This window comes from Pteropus alecto, unplaced genomic scaffold, assembly GCF_000325575.1.
Source record: "Pteropus alecto unplaced genomic scaffold, ASM32557v1 scaffold164, whole genome shotgun sequence".
Taxonomy (NCBI): domain Eukaryota; kingdom Metazoa; phylum Chordata; class Mammalia; order Chiroptera; family Pteropodidae; genus Pteropus; species Pteropus alecto.
Genome location: NW_006439568.1, coordinates 4083487 through 4092665, shown reverse-complemented (window position 1 = coordinate 4092665; position 9179 = coordinate 4083487). Strand labels below are relative to the sequence as shown.

General features: G+C 42.4%; 1 pseudogene; it reads right to left on the bottom strand.

Moving 5' to 3' along the window:
* Positions 1-2936: 2936 nt before the first annotated feature.
* Positions 2937-4356, bottom strand: LOC102888434 (annotated as a pseudogene).
* Positions 4357-9179: the final 4823 nt, after the last annotated feature.

The window sequence follows — 9179 nt, the reverse complement described above, 5'->3', positions numbered from 1 at the left end:
GGCCATCATCAATAAATCAACAAACAAAGTGTTGACGAGGCTGTGGAGAAAAGGGAACCCTCACGCACTATTGGTAGGATTGCAAATTGGTGCAGCCACTATGGAAAACAGTATGGAGTTTGCTCAAAAAAGTAAAAATAGAATTAATTTATGACCCAGCAATTCCACTTTTGGGTATTCACTCAAAGAAACCCAAGACACTAATTGGAAAAAAATATATGTAGCTTTATGTGCATTACAGCATTATGTACAATATCCAAGATATGGAAGCAACCTCAGTGCCCATCAATAGACGGCTGGATAAACAAGTGGTGGTACATATATACAATGAAATATTACTTGGCCATAAAAAAAGAATGAAATCTTCCCATTTGTGACAACATGGACAGACCTGGAAGGTTTATACTAAGTGAAATAAATCAGACAGAGAAAGACAAATACCATATGATCTCATTTATATGTGCAACCTAATAAACAAAATAAACAAAGAAATAAACAAAACAGAAACAGATGGTTGCCAGGTGAGAGAGGTGTTGGGGGGCAGGGTGAAAAAGGGGGAGGGATTAAGAAGTACAAATTGGTAGTTAAAAAATAATCATAGGATGTAAAGTACAGCAAAGGGAACACAGTCGATAACATGGTAGCAACTATGTACCGAGCCACATGGGGACTAGACTAGTCGGCGGGATCACTTTGTAAATTACATAAATGTCTAACCACTCTGCTGTACACTTGAAACTAATATAAAATAATATTGAATGTCAACTCTAATTGAAAAACTTTTTAGAAAGGGGGAAAAAGTGAAGGGGAATAAGTGGTTCAAATTTCCAGGTATAAAACAAATAAGTCAAGGCTGTCCCTGCAATAAACGTGGCAGAAGCGATGCTGCGTGACGCCAGAGGTAGACTAAAGGAGCCTAACTGCTTTCACCTGGGTTTTTGGGATGCCGGCTCTCTAGATGCCTCAGCTTGGCTCTCAGGGGCCATGCTGAGCGAAGCCCGAAGCTGCAAAATGGCCACTGCCCCAGCCGAGCTCCCAGCCAACAACTAGCACCAACAGCACCGGGAACATAGTCAATAATATTGTGATAACATTGTGTCAGCTGGTTGCTGGACTTACCATGATGATCACTTCTTTAGGTATATTAATGTTGAATAACTATGGTGTACACCTGAAACGAATATAATATTGTACGTTAGTATATATTTTAATTAAAATCTTAAAAATAAATAAACAAGTAGTTGCCCCAATATTTCTGTTACCCCTTATTCCACTTAGATTCTGAACCAAGGGGTGTAAGGTATGGCTGGGAGGGGGCAGGGGGTGTCATTCAAATGTGAGCACCCAGTTGAGTCTTCCCTACAGCATCCTGTACTAACACTGGGTGGGAAAATACAGAGGAAGTGACCTGTGTCAAGGTCCCCACAAAGTGTCTCAGGCCTTTCCAAGTCCTTTCTGGGCAGAGTTTTCAGAAAACATCCTCCTTTCTGCAGGGCTGTTTCTCTCTTTCCATAACCTAATTAATTTCTCCCAACATCTAACATTAGACACATAAACAGTGATTTCTGGTCTAGGTCAGACACTCCATAACTATTTATAATCCTGCAGGAAGTCATTACTCTTTTTCTTTCAAGATGACTGATTTAAAAAAAATAATAAAAAACTAATTATGGCACTTCATAGCAACAGGATTTTAAAAGGTGGTTTGGGGACAGAGTGACCGGGTAAATAATTATTTTTCTCTCATATCCAGCTCTCTAACCACAGGAAAGCCTTTATCACTGTCTCCCTGATGAGTGGCTTTTAGGAATTAACTGGGAGTCAGAGAATTGGGAAGCGGGAAGGAGATGTGATTTGCATCAAAGGACAAGGTTTTTAGAGTATTAATAAATGTAAATGTGTCCTCCGAGGACAGGCAGTGTGTCTGCAGAGCACTGGATGATATTTAGAAAAAGTCTGCAAAGAGTTTCTGAAATGTGAGGTAGAGACTATTTGTGGTTTGGTATCAGGTTGAAATTGATAAGATTTCACCACAGTAAAAACAGGTAAATACCATCAAGAAGTTTCCAATTGTTCGAGGAAGATAAGAATTAGGTACAAACCATTATAAAGACAATCATACAGTAATTAAAAGTATGAATCTTCTACTTCTTAACTGTGTAACATTAGACAAGTTATTTAAAATTCCTGAGCTTCAGTTTTCTCCTCTGCAAAGTGGGGATAATTCCAGTACATTTCTCACAGTGTCATTTTGGACATTAAATGAAATAACATGTGTAAAGAGCCTTGGACAGACCCTGTACTTAGCATTTAAAACTTCCGCGTCTATTAGAGTAGCTCTGATTTTTGAGTGCCTAAATGACTTTCCCTCCTAACAATAGCTAGGGAGCGTCATTCCCAATTTCTAATTTTGGAATCTGAGGCTCGGAAAAGTAAAATAACTCATGTTGCCCCTTGGATGACAATTGTTGCAAAGGAGCAGAGAAAGGGACAGGAATGAGAAAAGTATGGGGCCTATTTACAGTAGTGGCTGCTCGTTTCCAACATGGCCTCCCAGTGAACCGTGACATCTGTGCCCTCGTACTCTCACACAGTGACAGGGCTGGCCCTGCAATAGATGTGGCAGAAGCAATGCTACATGATGTCAGAAGAAGGCTGAAGGAGTCTAGCAGCTTTCACTTGGCTTTTTAGGGATGCCTGCTCTTCAGATGCCTCACCTTGGCTCTCAGGGGCCATGCTGAGCGAAGCCCAAAGCTGCAAAATGGCCACTGCCCCAGCCGAGCTCCCAGCCAATGACTAGCGCCAACTGATACCTTGTGTGCGTCATCTTGGACTTCTATCCAGGTCAAGCCTCAAGGTGACTTCAGCCCAGCAGCCATTTGACTACAACTGTTTTGTTTTGTTTTGTTTTTGACATATTTTATTCAAATACCAGTCTAATCAATCACACATGGTTCAAGAACATCCAAATAATAAACCAAGTAGAAACAGATGTTAAAGATTGGTCTTCTGACATAACAGCCAGTGATGCCACGCTTGCCTACGATCTCGCCGACATAACCACATCCACACCTTGGTGGCCGCCAAGCCACTTGGCAGAGCTTCCTTAACTGTGAGCTGTTCGAAGCTGCCAGTTTGAGCACTGACTATTTTTCCAAGTTCTGAATAGCTGTAGAGATACAAGCTATTTGTAGCTGGTAGAGGTACAGGCTTGACCATCATGCCAAAACGTGGCCAAATGAGGCTTTTAGTAAGTCACAGCAGTGTTTACCAGCGCCGGGGCCTTCTCCACAAGGTTACGGACAAACTGAGCTATGGTTCTAGGATGGAAAGTCTACAAGGACTTTTGAGAAACCCACATAGGAACTTCCCAGGTGAGGGGTCCCTTTCACTCAGTATGTAGAAAGATGTAAGGGAATCCTTCTGTCAATGATAAGAAATAACTAGAGAATCTAAAACATCGTAACTTTTCTGGGGCTCATCAGAGCTAAAGTTACAAATCAACTAAGTGAACTTAATTCCAGGAAAAGACGGAACACATGAAGCTGTGACAGAGCATGGGAGACAGAGGCGGCCTTCACAAAAGTAGAAGGCAGGGAGGGACCCACAGGGTTCAATTATATCGATGATGTATTATTTCATAAATAGGATATTTTTTGACAGAGTTGTTTGTCACATAATTCTTCATTCATTTCTATATGCCTAAACTATTGCATAATTTTAAAGGGGCTTGGACTGAGAAGGAGATGACCTATTTTATAGACAGACACTGATCACGGCTCTGTGACCTTGGGGACTACCCCGCATTGTGGTCCCTGCCTCCTCTTTCTGGTTGTGGCTGCCGACTGCTTGCCGCAGAAATCATGACGACGACAGTGAGTGCACTAGTGCTTCAGAGAGTCGCACTGGATGGAGCAGGAAGGCATCTGAGACAGGGAGGCCAGGGCACCCAAGGACAGGTGAGGGCTTTGCCACACCCACAGCTGGCAGACCAGCAAAGTCCCGAATACCTACTGCCCGCCCTGTTCGCTGGTTAATGTGCACAGCTTTAAACAAGTCACGGAGCTCTCTCCATGCCTGAGCACAGACACTCTCAGCACACACACACGCACGCACACACGCACACACATGCACGCACACGCACGCACACACGCACACCCTGTGGTGAGGAAGCGCCAGTGCCTGTGGCCGCTGACCTGCTGGCTCGTGTTGCTGGCCGGGGTAGCAGTTGGCCTGCAACTCCCCCAAGTCTCGTCACATCTCCTCCTTCAGCATCTCCGAGTCCTGGGACAAGAACATGTACGGCTCTGCGACAAAGAGCGCCAGCTTCTCCTGGGGGTCACCCGCATCATCCATGTTAGAGGCATCAAGGAAAGATGCAAGTTCTGACTTGTCTTTGAGGGTTCCAAACTGTCCTCACTCTTCTCCACTTCGCATTCACCTTTCCTTCCCAGCTGCTGGCCGCCTGACCTTGAGGATCTTCAGGCCCAGCACCGGAAGTGGCAGTAACTTCTTCGCCACCTCCTGCTGCTGTGTAAGGTCAGGCCGAAAAAAGAAGGGTCCGTGTGAGCTCAGCCTGAAAGGTTTAGATTTTTAAATCATCCACATACTAACCACTTCTACTGTTACTTTCCAAACATCACTCACCCATGCCTATGAGGCAGACTTGGGGCCATTTTTCCATGTTATTTCCATCTCTGTTCATATCAACCCCTACGATATATTCCTGTGCCAGTCCTGGGTAACCTTTTTTTTTCAATCTGCTTGATGCCCATAGCTTTATGATTGATAAACACCAGCCAAGCTCATAAAACCCACTAGGAAAAAAAAGGGTAAAGTTTGAAGCAACTGTATTCATATAGCTTAGTACAATCATAAGAATGCTATTTGAGCTTTAGAATTACAATCGAGGGTGAATCTTGGCTCCACACTTTCTGGTTATCAGGCTTTAGCCAAGTTTCTTAACTTTCCTGAGCCTCAGTTTTCTCATCTATAAAATGGGAAAATAATCCCTTGATTATCGGGTATCTGTGAAGATAAAATAACAAAATGTATATAAAGTACTTACTATAGTGTGTCTTAAGTCCTCAGTAGTATACCAAATATGTGTATGTGTACATGTGTGTGCACGCACACACACACACACACAGCAGCCTGTCTCTCCATTAGGACTATTCGTGCAGGGGGAGGGGATGGGTCCATTATTTCAATCACTGTGTCTTATCTCCAGTAACTGGGATGTTTATTATACAATGAATAAGTGGATGGATGGATGGATAGATGGCGATTTTTGTTTTGCTAAGTGTCTCTAGAATAGAAGGGCCTGAAAATTCATGAATTTGAAATAGAAGTTAAGTCAAGGACATACTTGCAGAGAAATCACTCAAAACGACTGCAGCATCAGGCTCTGCCAGGTTTTTGTCCTTGGTTCCCCAGGGTTTGTTCTTCAAGCACCGCATTGTCCCATGTTTATTCCACACGCTTTTATAGCCTTCAAATCCCTTTCATGCACACGACGTCATTCGCTCTTTGCAATAGCCCATTACGGCAGGAAACGTGAATGTTAGTGTCTCCATCTTACAGTCAAGGGAAGAACATTAAGAGAGGCTGAGCAGCCTGCTCTGATAGCTAACCAAGGGCTGGTTCCATCGTGAGCCACAGCCTGATCGGCGTCACTAAGCAGAGATGCAAAGAAGAACCACAGTAGCCATGAAAAAAACGCTGCTTTTCTATTATTGTAAAATTATGGCGACTGTATCCTAGTCTTGTGTAACAAGCAAGAGGCTACCGGGGGGAGCCAAGGTTGTAATTGTGAGTCTGCTTTTATTGGCTGCCATTTGGCATGGAGAAGGGGAAATGCGCAGACTGCAACCAAATAGATCTGAGTTTGAAGCCCAACCCTACCAGTGACTATCTGTATGACGTTAGGCAAGTTACTTAATCTCTTGGAGTCACATTTTTTTCAACCTACAAAATTGGGATAATATCCAACTCTGAAGCTTAACTGAGGTGACCTAGCAAAGTACTTGGAATCTCATAGAGGTTCAGTGATAACCCTCCAGCCTCCGTTCTCTACCCATTTCCTCCACAGTGGAATGAAGAGAAACGGTCCAGCATAACGGTTAAGAGCATGGACTTTGGAGTCAGCTTGTCTGGGTTTAAATTCTAGCTCTGCCATTTATTGACTGTGTGACCTTGAGCAAATTACTTAACCTCTCTGTGCTTCAGTTTACTCTTCTATAAAATGGAAATAATAATAGGACTTCCTTCACAGAGTTGTTAGGAAGATGAAACAAGTCAACATTTGTAAAGCGTTTAGAAGTCCTACTGGCATATATAAGCATTACACATTTTCTTTCTTTTTTGAACTTTTGCAATTTAAACCTTTACTTAGTGTCCGTGAAATTGAACCCTTACAATTTCACGGACACTAAGTAAAATTCAGGCATCACTCATTCAGTAAACATTTGTTGTGCGCCTACTGTGTGCTGGGCAGGCATTTTGCTAAGTTCTCAGAAGGACTGCCCTGAGTCCAGAAGCCCGGTAAAGAGGTGTCCAGAGGGGCAAAAAGTGGTGATCCCAGGACCAGGCCCAGCTCATCAGATTCAGTGTGCACTGGCATGCAAAGGGAGACGATATGAGTGCATAACGAGAGATAAATCAATTTACTATAGGCTGGATCACCTCGTTCTACGCCAGCTCCACTACCCCACCCCCAAATTCTGCAGTGTCGTCCAAAGCATTGTGGGGGCTGTCTGGTTGGAGCACCAGGGAGAAAGAAACAGCAAACTGTGATCATTCCAGCTACTCTACGTGAGACACCGGCTCTGTAAGCAACTCATTCTGCAGAATTTGGCAACAATAAATCCCAGTGAGAAAATGCAGGAAGATGGAGAAAAACTCAGGATCTTAACGAGTTTCACTGCCCTGGCCACTATGATATCAGCGTGCATCTAAGTCCATGCAGCCTGCTATAACAAAATACCACAGACTGGGGGGCTTCAAAACAACAGAAATTTATTTCTCACCACTTTGGAAGCTGGAAGTCTGAGGTCAGGGTGCCAGCATGGTCAGGTGAGGTGCCCTCTTCTGGGTGGTAGACTTTTTTCTGTGTCCTCACTTGGTGGAAGAAGCTAGGAAGCTACCTGAGGTCCCTTTTATGAGGACAACAATCCCAATTATGAGGGCTCTGCCCAATCACCTCCAAAAGGCTCCCCCTCATAATGTCATCATGTTGGGTGTTAAGATTCCAACACGTGAATTTGGGGAGCACACAAACGTTCAGGCCATAGCACCACGTTTACTGCCCTCAGCACTTAACACAATGTGAAATTATTTGTCTACTAATTAAGGTGTGACTTTCCCCATAAGAATATAAGCTCCACGAAAGTAGGAACTTTACCTGACTTCTTCCCCATCGTACCCCTCCTCTAGAACAGTACATAACAGGCACTTGATCGATGTTTGCAGAATGAATAAATGAATGAGTGAAAATATGTCATCGGTTTGAGACATGGGGACAGTCCTCGAACACTCATTTATAGAGTCCATTACTAGTCAAAAAAAAAAACTTAACCAACTTCTAGTAGTCTAATATTTTATAGTGTTCATAGCACTAAGCATGCATTCCCTGAATTAATCTTGACAGTAAAACAAGATAATTATTATTTCCATTTTATAGGTAAGAAAACGGAGCCTCAGAAACATTCAATGATATCCTCAAGATGATACCACTAATAAGTAACAGAACTAGAATGCAAATACCCAAGTTCAAGTTCAGTGTTTATTCTATACCTGAAGAACACTTTAAAACCAAAAAGCACTTACTTCTTTCTAGATCTTTTTCTAATTTATGTGTCCACATTCCCTAAGATAGGGCCCAAAGTAATCTCTTTACTCTGGAAAAAAGTATGGCCCAGTGGACAGAGCTTGGGCTGGAGTCTAGTCCGGAGCTGCAGGAACCAGTTATAAAACTTTGGATACGTCTTAACACCTCTCGGCAAGCCTCCATTTCTTCTCTCAAGCGGATGTAATAACACCTGACTTGTCTGCCTCACAGTGCGCCATGAGACTTCAATTTAAAAAAAAAAAAATGGTATTAAGATATAAGCTCAACATTACAACAGAATGCCAGGACTCTTGTGTCTTAGCCTCTCTGATTGGAGAGCTGATCATAAAGGAGTCCCAAATCCCCCCACCCTCACCTTATTTCGATCTTATTCCGATAACTTTACTTTGCCTGTATCTGACCCTCCTTTCAGAGCCCAGATCTAGGATTGGCTAGTGGTGGTGGAAACTGTGACTATACGAAAACCCATTGAATTTTAATCTTCAAATATGGTATATAGATTATCTTTTTTTTTTTTTTAATAAAAAGAGGCAATTGTTAGTCCTAGAAAGAGGCACAAAGACCTACCTAAGATTGTAGCCAAGGTAATATGGAGAAGACAAATTAATTGTAGGAGATTTTGAGGAGAGGGGAAGAAGCCAAATATGATTACGGTTTTAGGCCTGAAAATGAGGGAGGATGGTGTTGCTTTTAACAAAAAGAAGGGTGAGCAAGTCTGGGAGAGACAATGATCAACTCAGTGTACAGTACGTTGAGTTTGAGGTTTCAGTGGGACACGCAGGTGCATCCGTGTATCAGGAATCTGGAAAATCACGCCTGAATTTATGAGAATGGTGAGGACTTGGGAACTATCTACATGAAAAGCCGTGGTTAAAGATCAGAGATTGCTGAGTTTCCTCAAGATTTAAAAAAAAAAGAAGAAGGAAGAGCCCACAAAGATTTTATACCTCCAAAATTCCAAGTCTTCTCTGAATTGGTGGGCTCCAATCCTTGTCAATTTATGAGTTCTTTGTGTATAGTTGATCTGGTTATATCTGGAGCGTGGCTTCCTCCATTTTTTTAAAGGACTTACTTCCATCGTTCATCCTAATTTATAGAGTAAGGAGCTTACTACGCATTCTACATGAAATGGATGGCAGTATACTTCTAACTAAACTGCAAATATGGATTTCTGTGCCTCATATTCTATGTGAGAAGCAGAGGGAATTTAGGTACAGAAATTGACTACAGTTATACTATGTGTATTTCCGGGAAAATATTTGGTGTGGTTTTTCTGAAGCAGGATCATAAATATATATACATATCTATATATACACATATATATATATAA